The 22,557-nt window shown below is 36.9% G+C and overlaps 1 protein-coding gene across 5 annotated transcripts in view; it reads right to left on the bottom strand.

The window, feature by feature from the left end:
* The window catches only part of TMEM135 (transmembrane protein 135), a 241,943-nt gene that overhangs the window by 90,794 nt on the left and 128,592 nt on the right, over positions 1-22,557 (bottom strand). The window contains exon 6 of one of the 5 annotated variants that reach the window (XR_004298024.1): positions 10,198-10,296. The exons of the other annotated variants lie outside the window; for them this stretch is intronic. The gene's annotated coding sequence lies outside the window, so the exon portion shown is untranslated. The remainder of the gene's footprint in view (positions 1-10,197; positions 10,297-22,557) is intronic. 5 annotated transcript variants of the gene reach the window in all.

Genomic DNA, 22,557 nt, shown 5'->3' with positions numbered 1-22,557 from the left:
GAGCTTATTTATTGATAGTTTGAGGGTTTATGCTTTACCACAGTGTGAACAAATATGTTCTAAACTGTATTATAACAATTTTAAATGCTGAAAGTATAACTCATTAGCCTGTCATGTTAATGAAATCAACTTGATCTTTTTAGACATCATAAATGTCATAATCTGTTTCCATTCAGTACACAGGAAATATGCATTACATATGGAGACAATGGACCTTAGCAGTGGTTTTAAGGGTTATGAAGAATGTTACTTCTGTTTATAGATGTGGGTTGGTAAGTTATCCAGGAATTTAAACAATAAGCAGATGGTTTGTTTCCAAACTGATAGCAGTCATCTGGCTCTAAAGAAGAGTGTATTTTTGTAAATATATGTTCTGTCATGTTCTATCCAGTGTGACATGATGAAATAACGTACCTGTTTTTCCTCTTTGAACATAATAAAACTTAAGAAAAGCATGTGTTTTTCCCCCCATAATGTTATCTTCTTAGACTCAGAGTCAAAACAAACTAACAAAGGATAACAAATAACACAAATGCTTAAGTTTAGACTTCCATTCTATTTCATAACAATAGAGTTGAGTCACTCTTTCAGCTGAGTTTTCTTAACCATGAAATGGTGATAATACCAAATATTATAACTAAGAGCCTGTTTAACTTCAAATTAGATCTAAAATTCACCTTTCATTTAATTAGCATATAAAATATTTTTAAGTAGGCAAGTATAGTATATGTAATAAATAATTATTAGACAACTATATAACATCCCTCCCCTTCACTTCTTTCCTCTGTTCTAGCAAATGCTGATTTTCTTTTTCTTTTATTTATTTATTTTTTTTAGAGAGGGAGAGAGCGAAGGAGAGAGAGAGCACAGGGGAAAGGGGCAGAGGGCAAGGGAGAGAGAATCTTAAACAGGCTCCAGGCCCAGCGCAGAGCCCAATGCAGAACCCCATACAGGGCCCTACAGAGCCAGAAGCAGAGCCTGAAGCAAAGAGTCAGAAGCTTAACCGACTGAGCCACCCAGGCATCCCTTTTTCTTTTAAGTAGGCTCCACACCCAGCCTGGAGCCCAAAGCGGGGCTTGAACTCACAACCCTAAGATCAAGACTCGAGCTGAGATCAAGACCTGAGCTAAGCTAAGAGTCAGACACCCAGCCAACTGAGCCACCCAGGTGCCCCAAATGCTGATTTTCTTTAGGTTATCCACATTTTTTTTTTTTTTAAGATTTTTATTTATTTGAGAGAGGACATGAGCAGGGAGGAGGAGCAGAGGGACAGAGAGAGAGAAGGAAGAAGACTCCCTGCTGAGGGGGAAGCCCAGAGCTGGGGCTCGATCCCAGGACCTGGAGATCCAGACCCAAGCCTAAGGCAGATGCTCAACCGACTGAGCCACCCAGGCACCCCTCCACCTTTTCTTTTTTATAAAGCTTTGGTTTAATTAAATCAACAATGTTAATCCCATTCCTCTTGCCAGTGATTTTCTTAGATATAGGCATATAACACCAGAGATAAAGAAAGCCATTTCATAATAATAAAGGAGCCCATTAATGCAGAAGACATAAACTTAAATGTTTATGAATCTAAAAACAGAGATTCAAAATACATGAGTCAAAAATATATGACTACATGGATAAATAAGACAAATTCACAACTACAGTCAGAAATATATCCCTCTACAATAACTGATGGAGAAGCAGAGAGAAAATCAAGATATGACCCTGAAAAAATACCATCAATTAACTTAACCTATTTTTATAGACCTCTGCACTAAACAAAAGCAGAACAAACATTCTTTTTAGACCCATAAAAAAAAATTTCCCAATATAGACTATAATATGGAGGAAAAAAAAGAGAGAAGGGTCATATTACAAATTTTTCAGAAATTAAAAGGACAATCAGGGAATATATAAACAATTTTATGCCAATTAATTTAACAACATAAGAGAAATAAAAAATTGCTTGAAAGACACAAACTACCAAAGCTCACACAAAAAGAAGTATAGCCTAAATAAACCAATGTTTCTACAAGAAATTGAAAGAGTAGTTAAGTATCTTCCCACAAAGGAAATTCCTGACCCATATGGCTTCACTGATAAATTCATACCAACATCTAAGAAAGAACTAATTCGAATTCTATACATACCCTTCCAGAAATTTGAAAAGGAGGGAATGGAATGCTTCTTAACTCAAAAAGGGCAGTGTTACCCTGACAGCAAAACCAGACAAAGACATTACAAGAAAACTACAGACCAATATGCCCCATGAACATCAATATAAATATGCTTAACAAAATGTGAATAGATTGAACCAACAATATACAAAAGGAAAAACATGTCAAGTGGGATTTATTCCAGGATGCAAGGTTTATTTAACACTCAAACATCAAGCAATGTAATTCACCATACTAAACTGAAAAAGACAACCACATGATCATCTCTATAGCTATGGGAAAGACATCTGACATAATCAAAAATCTATTCCTGATAATAAAAACTTTCATAAAAACTAGGAATGAAAGGGAATTTTCTCAAATGGAAAAAGGGCATTGAAAAAAAAAAAACTATAGCTAACATATTTAAGGGTGAAAAGACTGAATATATTTCTCCTAAGATCAGGAACAAGGCAAGATGTCAGCTTGATTTCTATTCAGTGTAGTAGTGGAAGTCCTAGCCAGTGCAGTAATGCAAGGAAAAGAAATAAAAGGCATCCAGATTAGGAAAGAAGAAGTAAATTTTTCTCTTTTTTTTAGATGACATTCTAATAATGGCTAAAATCAATAAACAACAACTTTTCCATTCTAGAAAAGGCAAAACTATAAAGACAGTGAAAAGACCAGTGGTTGCCAAGGAACAGAGAACAGGTAAAACACAGGGGATTTTTAGGGCAGTGAAACTATTCTATATGATACTGTACTGGTGGATATATCATATTATGCATTCATCAAAATCCTTGGAATTGTAAAACAGGAAGTGTATACCCTAATGTAAACTATAGGCTTTAGTGTTTTAGTTAATAACAACGTAACATTATAGGTTCATCAGTTGTAACAACTGTGCCATACTTATGCAAGATGTTAATAATAGGGAAAAGGAAAAGGGGAGATTATGGGAACGATCTACACTTCCTGCTCAATTTTTCTATAAACCTAAAAATAGTCTGAAAATTAAGTCTAATTTTATATTTTTAAAAGATTTTATTTATTCATTTGTCAGAGAGAGAGAGCAGTAGCAGGGGGAGCAGGAGAGGGAGAGAGAGAAGCAGGCTCCCCACTGAGCAAGGAGCCCGATGTGGGACTCGATCCCAGGACCCTGGGATCATGACCTGAGCCGAAGGTAGACGCTTAACCGACTGAGCCACCCAGGTGTCCCATTAAGTCTAATTTTAAAAAGTATATATGTACAACCTAAAAAGACAAAAGAAAATGGAAGGTCATATACCAAAGTTAAAAAATAAAATAAAAATTCAAACAAAGCATATAAATTAGAAATAGCACCTTTTATACAACCAAATTAATTTAATAAATAGAAAAAAATGGGTGGAGTTAGAAGACAACCTGAATATAACCCATTTAAAACATCTAACAGCTATTCACTCCATGCCAGAATACTCAGAATCATTAACAATGACTGTAATACCCAGATGCACAGTCCGATTCTATAGGCTATGCAAAGAACAGTAAAGAAAAAAGGAGCACAAATGGAAAAACGAAATGTGAATATGGAAGGCCTTCTTTTTCCATGATGTCAGGATTTCAGTCATATGATTTCCAAAATATTAATAGAACATTACTTTCAAAGAGTTGTGTCTCAATTTCCAATCTGTTCACCCAACTCCTCCCCCCAAAAATAATTTCTATTTTTTTTTCTATTTTTCTATTAATTGTATGTCCTCCATCATCACTATCATCACCATCATGGAATTTATTGACAAGCACAAAAGCAAAAAACCAATGAACCAAAGACAGCAAAATAGAAAGATCTAAATAGCCTGAGTTCATGATTACATCACAGATTCTTGGAACTGCTACTCTTCAGACTCCTTGTAATTTACTTTAAAAAATAAATACACTTACATCTTAATTGTCTTGTAGGTTGGTATCCAGCTACTTGCATCCAAATAAATTTAGCCCAGTGAAGAACTTGCCTCAGAATTTGTGAAGATAAAAATCTTTATCTTGGAGTGGAACTCCACATTTATCACTTCTTACATATTTGGGGTCCTAGTAGTCTGGAGAGTTATGAACTAGTTTCCCAAATATTTATATTTTATTAAGTTGGGGCTCAGTTTTTCCAAAGAAAGAATGTAAACAGTTTTATATTATTTATGACAAAGAGTAAAGAGCATGTAAAACTAAACTCTGCCGATAGTACAAACTTTGCTGTTCCTTTCAACTATGGCTGTACCACTAATAAGGTTTTTTTTTTAAGTAGAAGTTATAAATTACAAAACCAGAAAGATGTAAGAAAGCCTCAGGTATTAACAATGTTAAACTGTAATACTAAGAAAAATAAACTTAAAGCGGCTTAATTTCCAAATAGAAAATAGCATGAGTATTTGGAAGAAATAAATATTGGAGTTTCTCAGAACCAACCTGAAGCTTTTATGCCACTTAGTATTCCAGGATATGAATATACAATTTATTTATCTATTCAATTGCTGGTGGATCCCCGAGTTGAACTGAGTTTTTGTAATTATGAACACGCTGCTCTAAACATTCCTTTTGGTTTCCGATGGTACACACAAGTTAAAAAATTCTCTAGTCCATATTTAAGAATGAATTGAGTTGTAGAATGTGTGTATGTTCAAATTGATTTAAGAGTACAAAACTGTTTTCCAAAGTGGTTGTACTAATTTGTACTCCACTAGCAACAGATAGCAGTTCTCATTATTTCTTAATATTTTCTCAGGGTTAACAAAAGAAAGTTTATCAAGTCTCCTGAAACATCTAAAGAAATTTCCGAAGTAAAATTCTTCATTTCTTCAATAAATGATTACTAATTACCTACTTAATGGTACCATGTGATGGTAACTCAGTAATCAAAAGCATTTTCTTAGCTTTCTCTTGGTAGCAAAAAAAAAAATCATAGATACTTGCTCTGCTAAAAACTGTCTTACTTACTTTAAGTTATAAAAATCTACAAGAAAAAGAGTATTCAGAGAGTTGAAACAGCTGGAGCAAAGACCTAGAGTCAGCAGAGCAAAAGGTCTGAAGGAAGTATGTAAACACACATATGCTACACATGCAATCATGCATTCTAACATGCATGCACACACGTGCACCATTAAGACTAAGAAAAAAGGTGCCATCAAAGTGTAGAGGGGGTATGGTCTTGTTTTCCAGCTCTAATATTCTTTTTTTTTTTAAAGATTTTATTTATTTATTTGACAGAGAGAGAGGCAGCGAGAGAGGGAACACAAGCAAGGGGAGTGTGAGAGGGAGAAGCAGGCTTCCCGCGGAGCAGGGAGCCCGATGCGGGGCTCGATCCCAGGACCCTGGGATCATGACCTGAGCCGAAGGCAGACGCTTAACAACTGAGCCACCCAGGTGCCCCCAGCTCTAATATTCTTAACAGGTCATTATAAAAGGTTAGAAGCCAAGAGTTTCACTACACTATACAACGATATCTAGAACAATCTTTGTTATCTATGTAACCCATTCAAAGAGTAACTGAGACTAGACACAATAAAGCCAAAGCGAGACTCTAGATCCAGCATGATCAAATAAAGCACCTATTTGCCTAAAAGGATTTAAGAGATGTTGAAAGTCCCTCTCACCTCCAAAACAGATCTTCATTTCCTCTCACCGTGCCTGAAACCACATTTGCATTACTGTATTCTGTTGGACATTCAGGACTTTTCTTTTTTTTTTTTTTTTTTTTAAAGATTTTATTTATTTATTGGACAGAGAGAGACATAGCAAGAGAGGAAACACAAGCAGGGGGAGAAGGAGGGGAGAAGCAGGCTTCCCCGCGGAGCAGGGAGCCGGATGCGGGGCTCGATCCCAGGAGCCTGGGATCACGACCTGAGCCGAAGGCAGATGCTTAACGACTGAGCCACCCAGGCGCCCCCATTCAGGACTTTTCATTCGTTAACAAATATTTGCATTAAGTTGCAAATATCTCTGGACACAGGAAACATAAAAAATTAGCTGACAAGGACAGATAACTGAAGGAAAACAGAAATAGGAACAGAGCTGCTGAAAAAGAAGGTGGGAGAGTACCAAACAAAAAAATGTGCCTACCTCGTCATTTTACCACCATCTTGCCCTAACATCAACAGGAAAAAACAACATCACTGCCGTCTTTGAAAATTTCACCTACTGAAGACCAACATCCTAAATTGGCATAAAGTTTCATTTGGGTTTATTTATTTATTATTATAACTTTCTAGTATGCTTTACCAAATGATACTCATTTCTAACTGTATTAATGTTATCATACATGTTTGATTCCATGCATAACAAAATGGGAGAAAGAACTGGGGATAAAAACAGAGAAACTCATAAAAAGGAACAGTGACGTTTCAGATACTGAAATGCCAGTGCCCCAAAACCTGGAGGCCATGAGTCTTGATTAGTCCCCAGAAAAGCCTGCTTATGGAGACTGTGTGGCTGGCACCCCTGGAGCAAGTAACTTGGAATGAATGGAGGCCTTAGTATTTTGTATTAATTGAAGTAAGACATTTAAGAATCTGGCACTTCAACTAGTTAGTTCACACTAATTGAACACAATGCTAAACATTATCCTCAGACACCAAACTAAAATATTTAACAACCTATAAACAGTGCCTCAATATTGAATTCTTTGTCTTATTTAAGTGGAAAGGAACCAGATTACCTTGTTATGCCTTTAACAAAGTAAACAGGAGTTGGAAAAAATCCAAAATTGCTCAATCAATGTTACTTTCTAACAGGCTCAGGCTGTTAATAAATATATCGTAAATGAACTTAGCCTTTTTTATCTACACTTGTATGGGTGTTCTTAATAAGAATGTAATAGATCCCAATTCTTAATCATTCCCCTAATTCCACAATTTCTCACCATTTCCTGTACTTGTTTGCCTCTCCTGTGGACTTTTATTTCCATCATAAATTACTCTAATAAGAAGTCAGAATGCAAACATAAATTTTATAAACACATACAGTATATATGCCTATTTAGTAATTAAAGCCAGCCTCCTTTAAATGTAATGCTTCCTTTCTAGCACTTCCAAATATGCACAGGCTATACTTTGTAGGGACTCTATTTTATAAGCAATTTTTAACACCAAAAATGGAAAACATGTCTTTTTAAAAACATCAGATTCATAATGGTACAATCAATGAGGCCCTTTCTCCCACAAGTGTGTGTGTATATATACATAGTGTGCTATATGAAAAAAAAAAAAGAAAGAAAAGGGCATAGCACTTCTAAATCTATACACTGTTAGCAAGGACTAAATTTCCTTCTTAAAAAAAAAAGCTAAAGAATACAGTATAATAAATTTTTTTGCTAGAAAGTTAAATAATGTAACTGTTTTAGTTATGGTCATTTAAATTTTCATTATTAATGAAAGGATAAATAACTATCAACAACTGTTAAGTAAAATATTTTAAAATTAAGATAAAATTTTTTGATGCTACATAAATGTAAAAATATACAGAGTCCAGACTCCAAAGGGACAACCACAAAAATTAAGTTTCAAAAGCCTAGTGATAAAGATATGAATTATACTTACTTTTCAAAGCAATCAATAAAGATTTATATTGATCCTGTGAATTAAAATTTTCTGTATTTGCACAGCACTTTAAAATTAACAAGTCACTTTCATATAAATATTCTAATTTAAATGATCATTTCTAACTGAAATAAAATAAAAAGATAAATACATAAACAAAATAAAATGGTTACCTTTCATCTGGAACAGGGGCTTCAACCTTTTTTGCATCATGACTCCTAAGATGGCTGACTTAACACTCCCATGGGTATTCCCAAGATTATGGGTAATTAATGTCACGCTAGCTATAATTCACTCCTTTGTCTTCCACTCAAGAAAGTATTTCAGGATGCAATTCAAGGAAAGTTATGTTATTTAAAGAGATAAACAGAATATTTTCACTAGCACAAGTAAAAAGTTCCCAGAGCATGCCTCACAGATCTCAATACATACTATTTCTTCATAGCTTTGTTGAAAACAACCAATCAAAGAGACAGGGCAGGTAAGAACAGCCCTGAGAGAGAAGGTATATGTAATATGCTTACTACAAATTTTACTTTGGTAAAAGAGTAAAACAAATTAGTAGAAATTTTAGAGGCTATACTAAAATGAACTGTAAAAGTTTAATCAAATCAATTTTACATGACATTTAAATTTTCTGGAGCTCCTAAAATCTGCTATGATAGCCTGAGAACTGACCCCAATGCTTCCAATACTGTTGCCCATCTCCCCTACAATTACTTCTTCCCAAATAAGCTAGAATAACTGTTTGAAAAGGCAAATCATCAGATCACTCTTTTGTTTAAAAGTCTTCAATGGCTTTCCATTAAACATAAAATGAAAACAAGGACCTAAAAATGACCTGTCCTTTGCCTACTTTTCCAAACTCAGTTCATATCATTCTGTCCAGCCTTAACAGTCGTCTGGGCTACAAAGCAAACGTACCAAGGTTGCTCCCATCTAGGGACCTTATTTATTTTCTGTTCACTCTCCCTGAATACTCTTTCAAAAGATGGTCTCAAGATCTGGCTCATTAGAATACAAATATGACTAAAAGAAAATCTCAGCTCTGGAACAGCGTACCAGGGTAATAACAGAGAAGAGAAGCAGAAGAGGAATGGAGAAAGGAGGGAAGAAAGAGAGAAGACAGAAAAGAAGGGAGGGAGTGTGCAAGGAAAAGACACTGCTACTACAGAATCACAAACTAAGTTCCATAGGAGAACAAAGGAGAATATAACCTGCTCTAGAGGAAAGATTTCTAACTGAGATGTGTCACTCTCTTAGGTACATAACCAGGAAATAACAATGACACGTAACATGTATTACATGGGGATTATTCTATTTGACCCTCTATACCACAAAGGAGTCCCGTGAATGAGTATGATACAAAAGATGTCACTGATAAAACTGACAAAATGCCCACCTTGCTATGGTCATTTGATCCAGGATCAGATACACTATGCCCAAACTAGGCCAATCAGATTCACCCCAAAAGGATTTCAGGGTAAAGGCAAAGGGGAAAGGGGAGAGGTGAGACGTTGGAGCTGAATCACCATAGTGATAGTGTCATATTTAAAAAAAAGGGCCCACTGGGGCGCCCAGGTGGCTCAGTCATTAAGTGTCTGCCTTTGGCTCAGGTCATGATTCCAGAGTCCTGTGATCGAGTCCTACACTGGGCTCCTTGCTCAGTGGGGAGCCTGCTTCTTCCTCTCCCACTCCCCCTCCTTGTATTCCCTCTCTCTCGGTCTCTCACTCTGTCAAATAAATAAATACAATCTTAAAAAAAAAAAAAAGGTGGGGCACACTGCTGAGTTCTCTGTAGCTGCTCTGGTTCGTCTTTTCTGAAACTTGACTGTTTAGCATTTCCCTGAATTCTGTGAGCAATCTCAATGTCTTTCCCTTAATCCCTATTTTTGTCTTAAGCTAACTGAATTGTTTTCGGTTATCAAAGCAAATATAATAGATATATATGAAACACTGTGAATGTGCAATCATCTTAGTGAAGAGCTAAAGGAGATTAAGGATTTGGGATCTATTCCAAGGAGTAGTGCAGGAAGAAAAAAATATTAGTGTCATTCACTTTCAGGTGCAGATTCAAATCCCAGACTATTTGCTACCTATACATATGAGCATGAATAAGTAATTGAACAATGTTCTCAGTCCATTTCCTGACCTGCTGATAAGAATAACATCTGCTTTACAGTGTTGTCTGAAGATTAGACAAGATAAAGGATGTCAAAACACTCAGCAAAATGTCTGGGAGATAGTAGGAACTCAATGAATGTTAATTTTCACCTTGTTTTCCAATAAGAATAAGATGTTCAGAGAATAAATGAAAAGCCAACTCTGGCTAGAGCAGAGGTTAACAAATATAGCCAGGGGCCAAATCCACACTACCACCTGTTTTGCATGCCCCACGAGCTAAGAATGGTTTTCATATTTTAAATAGAGACATGGTCTGAATATTGCCCCACAAAAAGGTATGTTGAAATCATAAGCATTGGTACCTGTGAATGTGACCTTATTTTGAGGGAGGGCCACTGCAGATGTAATCAAAGTGATGTCATACTGAATTAGGGTGAGCACCAAATCCAATGCCTACTGGTCTATAAGAGAAAGGAAACAGAGATTTGGAAACAGAAACACACATACAGGGAAGAAAGCCATTTGACAATGGAGGCAGAGACTTAAATGACTCAGTTAAGGCAAGGTCTGCCAAGAATTACCAGGAACCTCCTGAAGCTGGAAGAGATAAGGAAGGATTCTTCCCCAGAGAATTCAGAGTCTTCCAACACCTTAATTTCAAGTTTCTAGTTTCCAGAACTGTGTGAAAACTATTGTCTTAAGCCACCCAGTTTGTGGCCATTTGTTATGGCAGCCTAAAGAAAGTAAATAAAATTGGGTTTTTTTTCATCAAAAGAATAGTATTTCCTAACACGCGAAAACTGTAAAAATTCAAATTTCAGTGTTCTTAAATAAGTTTTATTAGAGAGTACTACCACATCTATTTGTTTACATATTGTCTATGGCTGCTTTTGTCCTATATTGGCAAAACTAAACAGTTACTACATAGATCATATAGTCCACAAAGCCAGAAATATTTACTATCTGACTCCATATGCAAAGTTTCCCAATCCCTGACCTTAAGCATTAATGCCTGAGACACAAGTAGTAAAGTTCTCAAACAAATCTGTACCAGTGAGAGATGACTAAGTAGTAGCTGCAAAGATTAAAGACCTAAGTGAAGAAACAAAAAATCTAGGGATTTTTATCATCAAAATATGGCATAAAGTTTTCATATAAATCAGGACTTAGCAAAAGACTAACAAAACACAAAGGTGCCAGGCAAGAATAGTCTGATATGTCTTATTTTGTGAAATAAGTTAAAAGACATTAGTTGTTGTTATGGAGAAGATGGGTATCATGGAAGGATATGGAATAAGACTATTAATTTGCTTTATTATGCATCACAAGATAGGCAGAAAACATCCAATAGAGGTCTCTTGAAAATAGTATCAAATGGAATTGAAAAAAATGACTTAAAAATTCAGACATAGATTGACATACCCTAGGCTTCTCTTTCCAGCCTAAATGCTAATTCTAAGTAAAACCATTTGTTGACTAAACATTCTAAAAACCTCTAAACTGAGATTTCCGGGCAAGATGGTGGAAGAGTAGGAGACCTGGATTTCATCTGGTCCCAGGAATGCAGCTGGATAGGAATCAAACCATTCTGATCACCTACGAACTCAACAGGAGATCGAAGAAAAGAATAGCAACAACTCTCTGAACAGAAAAGTGACCACTTTCTGGAAGGTAGGACGTGCGGAGAAGTGAATCCGAGGCGTTATTCGGGAGGATAGACGGCGAGGGAGGGGGCCTCCGTCGGCCGCTTCTGGCAAGTGATAGAGCCGCGGAGCACAAAATCGGAACTTTTAGAAGTCAGCTCCGCTGAGGGACGTCACTCTGGTGGCGAAGCGGGGGGTGGAACCCTCGCGGGACAGTGTGGTCTCAGGACCCTCGGGGTCACAGAAAGATGGGGGTGCCTAAATGCGGCAGAGCTCCCAGGTATCGGAGCGGGGAAGCCGGCTGCAGAAACGGAGCCGAGGAGCGGGCTCTCAGCTCGGGGTTGCAATAAACCGTGAACCGCAGCACACTCGGGCCACTGCTCCTCCAGCAGGGACACAACAAGTGGCAGATCCGGGGAGACTCCTCTTCCTCCCCTGGGAGGAGCAGCGTGGGAGCGCACCGCAGGGATCTGCTGGGTTTGGAGACTCCACACAGGGTCGGCTACCAGAGATAGAAACAATCGGTCACAGGCCGGTGAGCAAGGAGTGGGGCCGGAGACCAGGGAGACGGGAGTGACTGACTGCTTTTCTCTGCGGGCACACTGAGGAATGGGGCCCCGAGTTCTCGGCTCCTCCGGGGGGGAGACTGGGAGGCCGCCATTTTCACTCTTGTCCTCCAAAGCTGTACGGAAAGCTTGCAGGGAACAAAAGCTCCGGAGAGCACACCCGAGCAGATTACTTAGCCCAGACCCAGCAAGGGCGGGGCAATTCCACCTCAGGCAAAGACAATTGGGAACCATAGCAACAGGCCCCTCCCACAGAAGATCAGCAAGAACAGCCAGCCAAGACCAAGTTTACCATCAATGAGAACGGTAGAACTCCAGCGCTAGGGGAATACTGCACATAGAATTCATGGCTTTTTTCCCATGATACTTTAGTCCTTCAAAGTTAATTTTTTTTTTTGAATTTTTCTTTTTCCCTTTTCAACCAACATCTTATCAATCCATTTTTTAGAAACCATTTTTATTTTTCATTTCTGTCCTTTCATAGTAGTTACCCTTATTTTTGGCATATATATATAAGTTGGTCTCTTTAAAATTTTGAGATACAGTTTCTTCTAACAGATCAAAATATACCCTAAATCTCTAGTGTATGGCTTCGTTCTAGTCTCCTGCCTGATCACATTCTCTCCCTTTTTTTTCCTTTTTTTTTTTAAATCCTCTTGTTTCTTTTTTCAAACAAATTCTTATCTTATCAATTCCTTTTATAAAAGTTTTTATAATTTTAATCTTTACAGAAGTAGTCCATCCCTTCACCGTATTAACCCTTATTTTTGTACATATATAAGTTTTCCGTTCTTTAAAATTTTGGGAGGCACTTTCTTCTAACAGACCAAAATACACCCAAAATCTAGTGTGTGGCACTGATCTATGCACCACCCTGATCATATTTGATCATATTCTGGGTTTTTTTTGTTTTTATCTTTTTCTTTTTCTTTTTTCTTTCTTTCCCTTTCTTCTCCCCCAGTTTCAGGTCTCTTCTGATTTGTTTAGTGTATATTTTTCTGGGGTTGTTCTTACCCTGTTAGCATTTTGTTCTCTCATTCATCTACCCTCCTCTAGACAAAATGACAAGACGGAAAAAATCACCTCAAAAAAAAGAACAAGAGGCAGTACCGACTGCCAGGGACTTACTCAATACGGACATTAGTATGATGTCAGAACTAGAGTTCAGAATGATGATTTTAAAGACACTAGCTGGGCTTGAAAAAACCATGGAAGTTATTAGAGAAACCCTTTCTGGAGAAATAAAAGAACTAAAATCTAACCAAGTCGAAATAAAAAAGGCTATTAATGAAGTGAAATAAAAAATGGGGGGCGATAACTGCTAGGATAAATGAGGCAGAAGAAAGAATCAGTGAGATAGAAGACCAAATGATGGAAAATAAAGAAGCTGAGAAAAAGAGAGATAAACAACTACTCGATCACGAGGGCAGAATTCGAGAGATAAGCGATACCATAAGACGAAATAACATTAGAATAATTGGAATCCCAGAAGAAGAAGACAGAGAGAGAGGGGCAGAAGGTATACTGGAGCAAATTACAGCAGACAACTTCCCTAATGTGGGGAAGGAAACAGGCATCAAATTCCAGGAGGCACAGAGAACCCCTCTCAAAATCAATAAAAGTAGGTCAACACCCCAACATCTAATAGTAAAACTTACGAGTCTCAGAGACAAAGAGAAAATCCTGAAAGCAGCTCAAGAGAAGAGATCTGTAACCTACAATGGTAGAAACATTAGATTGGTAACAGACCTATTCACAGAGACCTGGCAGGCCAGAAAGGACTGGCATGATATATCCAGAGCACTAAATGAGAAAAATATGCAGCCAAGAACACTATATCCAGCTAGGCTGTCATTGAAAACTGAAGGAGAGATAAAAAGCTTCCAGGACAAACAAAAACTAAAGGACTTTGCAAACATGAAACCGGCCCTACAAGAAATATTGAAAGGGGTCCTCTAAGCAAAGAGAGTGCCTAAAAGTAACATAGCCCAGAAAGGAACACAGACAATACACAGTAATAGTCACCTTACAGGCAATACAGTGGCACTAAATTCATATCTTTCAATAGTTACCCTGAACGTAAATGGGCTAAATGGCCCAATCAAAAGACACAGGCTATCAGATTGGATAAAAAAACAAGACCCATCGATATGCTGTCTGTAAGAGACTCATTTTAGACCGAAAGACACCCCCAGATTGAAAGTGAGGGGGTGGAAAACCACTTACCATGCTAATGGACACCAAAAGAAAGCTGAGGTGGCAATCCTTATATCAGACAAATTAGATTTTAAACCAAAGCCTGTAATAAGAGATGAGGAAGGACACTATATCCTACTTAAAGGGTCTATCCAACAAGAAGATCTAACAATTGTAAATATCTATGCCCCTAACATGGGAGCAGCCAATTATATAAGCCAATTAATAACAAAAGCAGAGAAACACATCTACAACAATACAATAATACTGGGGGACTTTAACACTCCCCTCACTGAAATGGACAGATCATCTAAGCAAAAGATCAACAAGGAAACAAAGACTTTAAATGACACACTGGACCAAATGGACTTCACAGACATATTCAGAACATTCCATCCCAAAGCAACAGAATACACATTCTTCTCTAGTGCCCATGAAACATTCTCCAGAACAGATCACATCCTAGGTCACAAATCAGGTCTCAACCGGTACCAAAAGATTGGGATCATTCCCTGCATATTTTCAGATCATAATGCTTTGAAACTAGAACTCAATAACAAGAGGAGAGTCGGAAAGAACTCAAATACGTGGAGGCTAAAGAGCATCCTACTAAAGAATGAATGGGTCAACCAGGAAATTAAAGAAGAATTTAAAAAATTCATGGAAACAAATGAAAATGAAAACACAGCTGTTCAAAATCTTTGGGATACAGCAAAGGCAGTCCTAAGAGGAAAGTATATAGCAATACAAGCCTTTCTCAAGAAACAAGAAAGGTCTCAAGTACACAACCTAACCCTACACCTAAAGGAGCTGGAGAAAGAACAGCTAATAAAGCCTAAACCCAGCAGGAGAAGAGAAGTAATAACGATCAGAGCGGAAATCAATGAAATAGAAACCAAAAGAACAGTAGAACAGATCAACAAAAGTAGGAGCTGGTTCTTTGAAAGAATTAAAAAGACTGATAAACCCCTGGCCAGACTTATCAAAAAGAAAAGAGAAAGGACCCAAATCAACAAAATCATGAATGAAAGAGGAGAGATCACAACCAACACCAAAGAAATACAAACAATTATAAGAACATATTATGAGCAACTATATGCCAGCAAATAGATAATCTGGAAGAAATGGATGCATTCCTAGAGATGTATCAACTACCAAAACTGAATCGGGAAGAAATAGGAAACCTGAACAGACCTATAACCACTAAGGAAATTGAAGCAATCATCAAAAATCTCCCAACAAACAAAAGCCCAGAGCCAGATGGCTTCCCGGGGGAATTCTACCAAACATTTAAAGATGAATTAATACCTATTCTTCTGAAACTGTTCCAAAAAATAGAAATGGAAGGACAACTTCCAAACTCATTTTATGAGGCCATTACCTTGATCCCAAAACAAGACAAAGACCCCATCAAAAAGGAGAATTACAGACCAATATCCTTGATGAACATGGATGCAAAATTTCTCACCATAATACTAGCCAACAGGATACAACAGTACATTAAAAGGATTATTCACCACGACCAAGTGGGATTTATCCCTGGGCTGCAAGGTTGGTTCAACATTCGCAAATCAATCAAAATGATACAATACATTAACAAAAGAAAGAACAAGAATCATATGATCCTCTCAATAGATGCAGAAAAAGCATTTGACAAAGTACAGCATCCTTTCTTGATCAAAACTGTTCAGAGTGTAGGGATAGAGGGTACATACCTCAATATCATAAAAGCCATCTTTGAAAAACCCACAGCCAATATCATTCTCAATGGGGAAACACTGAGAGCTTTCTCCCTAAGGTCAGGAACGCGCAAGGGATGTCCACTATCACCACTGCTATTCAACATAGTATTAGAAGTCCTAGCCACAGCAATCAGACAACAAAAAGAAATCAAAGGCATCCGAATTGGCAAAGAAGAAGTCAAACTCTCACTCTTTGCAGATGATATGATACTTTATGTGGAAACCCCAAAGACTCCACCCCCAAAACTGCTAGAACTCATACAGGAATTCAGTCAAGTGGCAGGATATAAAATCAATGCACAGAAATCAGTGGCATTCCTATACACCAACAAGACAGAAGAAAGAGATATTAAGGAGTCGATCCCATTTACAATTGCACCCAAAACCATGAGATACCTAGGAATAAATCTAACCAAAGAGGCAAAGGATCTGTACTCAGAAAACTAAAATACTCATGAAAGAAATTGAGGAAGACACAAAGAAATGGAAAAATGTTCCATGCTCATGGACTGGGAGAACAAATATTGTGAAGATGTCAATGCTACCTAGAGCAATCTACACATTCAATGCAATCCCTATCAAAATACCATCCACTTTTTTCAAAGAAATGGAACAAATAATCCTAAAATTTGTATGGAACCAGAAAAGACCCCGAATAGCCAGAGGAATGCCGAAAAAGAAAAGCAAAGCTGGCGGCATCACAATTCCAGACTGCCAGCTCTATGACAAAGCTGTCATCATCAAGACAGTACGGTACTGGCACAAAAACAGACACACAGATCAATGGAACAGAATAGAGAGCCAAGAAATGGACCCTCAACTCTATGGTCAACTAATCTTTGACAAAGCAGGAAAGAATGTCCAATGGAAAAAAGACAGTCTCTTCAACAAATGGTGTTGGGAAAATTGGACAGCCACATGCAGAAGAATGAAACTGGACCATTTCCTTACACCACACACAAAAATAGACTCCAAATGGTTGAAAGACCTCAATATGAGACAGGAGTCCATCAAAATGCTAAAGGAGATCAAGGCAGCAACCTCTTTGACCTCAGCCACAGCAACTTCTTCCTAGAAACATCGCCAAAGGCAAGGGAAGCAAGGGCAAAAATGAACTATTGGGACCTCATCAAGATAAAAAGCTTTTGCACAGCAAAAGAAACAGTCAACAAAACCAAAAGACAACCGACAGAATGGGAGAAGATATTTGCAAATGACATATCAGATAAAGGGCTAGTATCCAAAATCTATAAAGAACGTCTTAAACTCAACATCCAAAGAACAAATGATCCAATGAAGAAATGGGCAGAAGACATGAACAGACATTTTTCCAACGAAGACATCCAAATGGCCAACAGACACATGAAAAAGTGCTCAACATCGCTCAGCATCAGGGAAATCCAAATCAAAACCTCAATGAGATATCACCTCACACCAGTCAGAATGGCTAAAATTAACAAGTCAGGAAACGACAGATGTTGGCGGGGATGCGGAGAAAGGGGAACCCTCCTACACTGTTGGTGGGAATGCAAGCTGGTGCAGCCACTCTGGAAAACAGTATGCAGGTTCCTCAGAAAGTTGAAAATAGAGCTACCCTACGATCCAGCAATTGCACTACTGGGTACTTACCCCAAAGATACAAATGTAGGGATCTGAACGGGTACATGCACCCCGATGTTTATAGCAGCAATGTCCACCATAGCCAAACTGTGGAAAGAGCCAAGATGTCCATCGACAGACGAATGGATAAAGAAGATGTGGTATATATATACAATGGAATATTATGCAGCCATCAAAAGGAATGAGATCTTGCCATTTGCAACCATGTGGATGGAACTGCAGGGTATTATGCTGTGCGAAATAAGTCAATAAAAGAAAGACATGTATCATATGACCTCACTGATATGAGGAATTCTTAATCTCAGGAAACAAACTGAGGGTTGCTGGAGTGGTGGGGGGTGGGAGGGATGGGGTGGCTGGGTGATAGACATTGGGGAGGGTATGTGCTATGGTGAGTGCTGTGAATTGTGGAAGACTGTTGAATCACAGATCTGTACCTCTGAAACAAATAATACAATATATGTTAAAAAAAAAAAAAAAAGAAGATAGCAGGAGGGGAAGAATGAAGGGTGGGGAATCGGAGGGGGAGAGGAACCATGAGAGACAATGGACTCTGAAAAACAAACTGAGGGTTCTACAGGGGAGGGAGGTGGGAGGATGGGTTAGCCTGGTGATGGGTATTAAAGAGGGCACATTCTGCATGGAGCACTGGGTGTTATACACAAACAATGAATCATGGAACACTACATCAAAAACTAATGATGTAATGTATGGTGATTAACATAAAAACAAAAAAATTAAAAAAAAGAATAAAGATTTCCTGCAATCCATAAAAATAAATAAATAAATAAATAAATACCTCTAAACTGGCCATCTATCCCTACTATATCCCATCCGTAAGAGAACTTTCAGAATGACTGTCATAAAATACAAAGTGCGATCATGCTGTGGAATTTTTATAGTTTTTTTAGTTAATTTTTTATATTTTTATTATATAATTTTTTAATATATTATGTATACTCCTATGCTCAATATACAATGTTCTTCAAAATTAGACTCCAGGGGCGCCTGGGTGGCTCAGTTGTTAAGCATCTGCCTTTGGCTCAGGTCATGATCCCAGGGTCCTAGGATCGAGTCCCACATCGAGCTCCCTGCTCGGCAGGAGGCCTGCTTCTCCCTCTCCCACTCTCCCTTCTTGTGCTCCTTCTCTCGCTATCTCTCTCTGTCAAATAAATAAATAAAATTAAAAAAAAAAAAAATTAGACTCCAATCCCCATTCAGTCCCATTTTACACCACTCCTCGATATTCCAAAAGTTTCTCCTATATTGAACATTGTCATATACACACCTATAACACCCTACGCTTCCCTTTTTATAATACCCATTATGATTTTAATTATTTGTTTATTCTTCCACATTAAACTGAATTTTATGATAGAAGCATGTCTGTCAAGGTTCACTATGATATACACAGCACTCAACACAGTGCCTGGTATATAGGTGCAAAATAAATATAAGTTGAATGAATAAATTAACAAAGGATGACTAAATACACCAGGCCAATTTTAATCTTCATTTTTGTGCACACAATGCTCCCTTCTGCCAAGAATTCCCTTTGTCTTGCTTATTTGTACTCATCCTTCAAATGCAGCGTCCTCAGTAAAACCCTTCCTTATATTTCCTGGCAAATTGTTCCATCCTTTATCCACATCACTAACATAATATTTACCATATCACGGTGTAAGGTATCTAGTTGCCAGTACTTATGCTTCATTGTACCTCGAGTTTCTCAAGGACAAGAACTATGTTTTGTTAGTCATTGTTTTCCCCAACACTTAGCCCAACATACGGAATATGTGAGAAGTGAAAATATATTTGCTAAGTGTATAAATTAAGATTATCTTAAAAATTTAAGACAAAAAAAAATTTAAGACAAAAAAGTTCTAAACCACAGAACACTGTACATTTAAGTATTTTCTCCATTAAGAAGTTAGTTTCAGGGGCGCCTGGGTGGCTCAGTAAGCAACTGCCTTCGGCTCAGGTCATAATCCTGGAGTCCCAGGATCGAGTCCCGCATTGAGCCTGCTTCTCCCTCTGACCCTCCCCCCTCATGTGCTCTCTCTCTCATTCTCTCTCTCAAATAAATAAAATCTTAAAAAAAAGAAGTTAGTTTGAATAATATATTGAACAGTGCTTTAAACAACTATGATTGCATATTTTAGTTAAAATAAAATTTAGAGATTAATTAAATATCATCTCATGTTGCAAATTATTTTATTATAGAAATAATATAGCCCCACAATAAGACTGGAAAATAGTTAGAATAAAACCTGAAATTCTTTTTCACCAACATTCCCATTTCAGACATATTAACTATAATTAAGCCATTTAGTATTTTTCAAATGAATCTTTTTGGTTCTTTATCTAACATTTATACATATACAGATAATGTATGTGTTTGTGCACATATGCTATAAATCTTAGAAGATATAAATCATTAATTTATACCAGTCCTATTAAGACAGTTCAACTTAAATGCATCCAAAATAAATGTCATAGTTTAATTGTAATTTTCTAATATCTGGAATCAATTAGTTCACGAAAGTTTCAAGAAGGCCACCCAGTAATAAACACAAAATAAATTGTGTCTGCTGTCCTGTTAGTGATAATTTTTTATTGCTACCTCAGTTTCAGATGTCAGAGTAATGACTTCCATATTCTGATTAAAATGCAAATTGAAGCCATATGTTAGAAAAGGTTAGGCTTTCAGTATCACTGTTCTCTGACTTAAAGCACAATAAAAGTATGTTTATAAAGGCTAATAATTATCCAGATGAATTATACCAATTCTAGATGTAGAAATATGTACTTTTACATTGTAAACTATGTCAATACATGCAGTTGTAGCACATAAATTAGCAGCTACTGTCATATATATATCATTGGCCAGAGGTGGGTCAAAACTATAAAACAATAACAGAATGGATCTTTACTGATTTTCCTCAATAGTAAAAATTGAAAAGTGATTTTATAAACCCATTTTTTTTTTTAAGATTTTATTTACTTATTTGACAGAGAGAGAGACAGAGAGGGAACACAAGCAGGGGGTTGTGGGAGAGGGAGAAGCAGGCCTCCTGCCGAGCAGGGAGCCCAATGCAGGGCTTGATCCCAGGACCCTGGGATCATAACCTGTGCTGAAGGCAGACGCTTAACGACTGAGCCACCCAGGAGCCCCTATAAGCCTATTTTTAATCTTCAGACTTGCTAAAGTAACTAAAATTTTCTTTAATCTATATTCTAATAAGATAAATGAAAAGTAAACAATATATTTTATTTTGCTGTGTTAAATACACTAAATTCTACATAAATCAACTTAATGTTTAATGAGTTTCTAAGACTATGCCACAAGTTTCCCAAAGATGATCTTAGATTGTGATTCCAAACTGACCAGCCCAATGATAAATTCATATATTATAGGCTCTACTCTTTTTCTTTTTTACTTGTGACATTAAATTAAAATTGCTATGTACAGAAAACTTTCTTTTATTTTAGAAAGCAAAATTATAAACAGTACTCCCCAAAAAAACTGAATCATGAATATTCTACTCAAGAGTAAATATTTCTAAATTTAATTATCTACCTTACCTAATATCAGCTAGATGTAAAAAATTAATAGAAAAGTCAATGCCAGCTAAGTCATTAAATTACACAATTTATAGACCTCAAAGGTAGTAAACTCAATGTAAATAGAGTTCAGTTGCATAAGTATAAAAGTGAAGGTGACTATAAAAGTGTTTACTGAAATAAAGAGGGACTGGCATGAGGTAGGGTAGGGATAAACCACAGTTCTCAAGACAAATAAAATCACTTTAATTTACCTTAAAAAATGTCCCACTTGAAATATGGAGACAGAAATCTTTAAAGAGTAAAGTCACTAAAGTCATTTCCAATGCAGAGAAAAAGAAATCTATAAACTAAAGTGATGTAGAATTATTAAGAAGGTGTAAGTTGGGGAAGGAGGGTGGGGGAATGGGGTAACTGGGTGATGGACATTAAGGAGGGCATGTGATGTAATGAACATTGGGTATTATGTAAGACTGATGAATCGCTGATCACTACCTCTGAAACTAATAATACATTATATATTAATTGAATTTAAATAAAATTTAAAAAAAGGAGGTATAAGTCAGAGAGGACACATACCATATGATTTCACTTATACATGGAACCTAAAAAACAAAACAAATGAATAAACAAACAAACAAAAAGCAGAACCAGACCCACAGATACAGAGAACAAACTCTTGGTCAGCAGAAGGAAGGGAGGATGGGCAAAATGGGTGAAGGGGAGTGGCAGATACAGGCTTCAAGTTATGGAAAGAATAAGTAACAGGGATAAAAGGCACAGCATAGGGAACACATTCAATGGTATTGTAATAGCCTTATATGGTGACAGATGGAAGCTACACTTGTGGTTAGCATAGCACAACCTATATAGACTTACAGAATCACTATGTTGGTAAGCCCAAAACTAATGTAACATTGTGTATCAACTATACTTCAATAAAAACGAACATACATATATACATGCATATATTCATTTAAAAATTTTTTGAAAGGATATTAATAAAATGTCACAGGCTTTTCGCATTACTATGAATTCTTTTAAATAAAATAATGGGCAGTGTGTTCTTAACGATCTGGCTTATAAAAAATCTCTTAAAATTAAACAAATTTCTTTAATACATTTTTTAAACTACAATATAAATTATTTCATTTAGTGTTTAATCAGTCCCCTTTTTAAACAAATTAGTTACCAGAGTTTCTCTTACAGAGCTCAAGATTGCATGTTTCTCCAAAATTCTCTGTATATACTGCTTTTGTTTGGGTTCAAAGATAATAAAGGTGACTATGCATGAATTTTCTGGTATACAATCAGTGCTCTATTTTAGATGTCTGTTTTTCTAGCTATGTGCAGGACTAGCTAGTTTGCCAAAGTTTATGTTGTAAAAGTAA

This window comes from Phoca vitulina, unplaced genomic scaffold (genome assembly GCF_004348235.1).
Source record: "Phoca vitulina isolate PV1807 unplaced genomic scaffold, GSC_HSeal_1.0 scaffold74, whole genome shotgun sequence".
Lineage (NCBI taxonomy): Eukaryota > Metazoa > Chordata > Mammalia > Carnivora > Phocidae > Phoca > Phoca vitulina.
This window is presented reverse-complemented; position numbering and strand designations above follow the sequence as displayed.